Source organism: Lytechinus pictus, chromosome 13, assembly GCF_037042905.1.
Source record: "Lytechinus pictus isolate F3 Inbred chromosome 13, Lp3.0, whole genome shotgun sequence".
Taxonomy (NCBI): domain Eukaryota; kingdom Metazoa; phylum Echinodermata; class Echinoidea; order Temnopleuroida; family Toxopneustidae; genus Lytechinus; species Lytechinus pictus.
In genome coordinates this window covers 20,657,122-20,659,990 of record NC_087257.1, presented here as the reverse complement: position 1 = coordinate 20,659,990, position 2,869 = coordinate 20,657,122, and positions in this window count along the sequence as shown.

Genomic DNA, 2,869 nt, shown 5'->3' with positions numbered 1-2,869 from the left:
GGTACAAAGGTTCATTGAATATTGATTACTCTTGCGTGGGCTATCCACTGATATATTTTCAGAACATAAATCTGTGGATATAACATTGATATTATATCGACTGCTATCGAGGGCGATGACATAATCTATTGCCAAAATCTGTAAATAGGCCTATAATCAAGTCCATGATATAATGCTGATTTCACATTGACTGCCCTTGAGGGCGATGGTATATTACATTGCCCGATTAGCATCATAGTCCTTAACACCTGAGTCGAGCTGCTGAAGGTGTTTCGAGGCGTGCGATTTCATCATGCTATCGCGGGTGGAGAAAACTGTTAAAAACCCTTAAGAACAGTGATTATGCAAGTAATCATATACTGAGTTTGAATCATTTTGATGATGAAACAGTTGTTGAACCATGATGAAATATTCCTTATCAAACAGATTAGTCTTCAGTGGAATAAAAAATGAATTCAAAGAAAAAAAAAACTCCGCTAACGCGAGGTCTGACCCGAATAATTGTCGTTGTATTAACGCGGCGCTACATTCATATCTAAGGAGATAATCATTCTATTATAAAAAGAAAGGTGTAGGTCTATAACTCCATAATACCCCTGTAATTCAATTAATAACAAAATAGGTTGTCTTCCTCACCCCACACCCCGTTAGAATACCACGGCGCAGCCCCCTGGCAGTTATGTGACAAAATGTGTTATGCATCAACATGTTATTTTTGTTTTTTATTATTTCGCCCAAGAAAATGTCCACTTTTTTTCATTTGATAATATCAAAAAATAAACTTTAATTCTTCCTATGCCAGGCGCCTAGACCCCTGCGACTCCATAACAATTATAGTAATAGTACGGGCATAAGTCATTATGTACTGTGGTAAATTTGCCATCCAATGGCAACTTCCATGGAATCACTGAGTTTGATTGACTATTGAGCCTTGTTACCACTTGTGAATACTGGTGGATTGCAAAGTTACCAGGATAGCAAGTTTATGCAACGTGTGATATTCCGGTAAACACTTGCGTTTAAAAACGCAAATAAAAGATAACAGTGAATAATAACCCGTTTTTGATTGGTTGAAATTCAAGTTATCAGGGGCGGCGCCACAGATGGAGAAAGGAGGCGGACTCAAATATTTTTTTTTTCAGCAAAGGAAACAAAATAAAAAGAGGGGATGGGGTTAAGAAGAAAAACAGGTTTTAGGAAGGGATGATAATAAATAGCATAAAAAGAGTAGGTTTATATTTCTATATGACCCTGTAATTCAAGTGAGAATAAGATAGATCGTCTTGCCCTGGCAATCAACCAACCAATCAATCAACCAATCTATCGGTCGGTCAGTATATCGATCGATCGATCAATCAATCAATCAATCAATAAAACAATATCAACGTTCCCTCCGTTTTGCACACTCTCTCCCTTCACGCCTCCCTCTCTTTCTTATTCATACACTACTCCACCCACACCCTCACTCTCTCGCGCGCGCTTCCTCACACTCTCTCTTTCCCTCTCCCTCCTTATTTTTCTCTCTCATTCGCTATGATAGTTCTTTTTTAATCCCTTAATTATTCTTACTCTTTTCATCTTCATGCTTTTAATCAACAAGTCAAGATTAAGATATTAATGGAGAAGGTACAAAATTATTACAATATCAAATACATTTTTAGTTTATTTTGCAGTGTAACTGATCATCACAAGTTCACAAAGTAATTTCTTCATCACCATTTGATAAAGTTCACCTGAATTCAATTTCCTCAAATGGACTGATTCTGAATCTGAATTGAATGCATTTTCACTTTCCTCATGTTTTCCCTTTTACAGGCTGACTCTTAATGCATTTTCACTGTCATCATGCCTTCTTTCAATTCAATTCAATTCAATTCAATCTTTATTTCGCAAAATAAGATAAAAATACAAAGAAACATCAAATAATGTGATTAGATAATAAAATAAATTGCGTGGCTTTCCATGAAGGTTATAAGAAACCTGTAAGGCTGGATCGCCAAAACATAGTAAAACGACAACAATATTGAATTAAAAAAACACAGAATGTCATATCATTATAGTAAATACAATGTAGGAAAAAGGAGGAAAAAAACAACAACAAAGAATACAAAAAGACACGAATCGAAGGAGGGGGGGGGGGTAGATATGGTACAAGTAATGCATTGATATCAACTGCGAAAATTAATAATCATTTACTAGAAAAATTTTGTACTGTTTTCTAAAGGATGATATAAATTGTGAATTAGTTATTATTTGGAGAATCTCGTTCCATTGTTTGGGACCTACATAACTCAATGATTTAGCTTCGTGACTAGACTTGATAGACCATAAATGAAATTTATTGGAAGAACGGGTATTATGATTATGAACTTGATTATTGTATTGAAAAAGATCTGAAAAAGGAGTGGGTAACAACCTCTTCTTGTACTTATACATAAATATTGCGAGTTCTTGCTTATTAATATCATATATATTAAGTAAAGACAATTTCTTAAATAAAGGTGCGGATGGTGCTAGGTAATGGGAATTGGTAATTATTCTTAAACATTTCTTTTGAATTTTGAATATTGAGTCCAATTCATATGAGGTAACATTGGTAGCCCAGACAATATTGCAATATTTTAAATAAGGGAAAATTATGGAATGGTATAGAGTTATCAGATTTTTATGAAGTAAACTATGCTTAAGTTTGTAAATTAAACCAGTATTCCTACTTATCTTATGTAATACATTTATCATATGGTACTTAAAACTCAAAAGATTATCCAATGTGACACCTAAAAAGTTAATGGAATTACTTAATTCGATACGTTTATTGTCGATATAAATGTGAATATGAGCGTTGTCAATTGGATTATAATTATTAGAT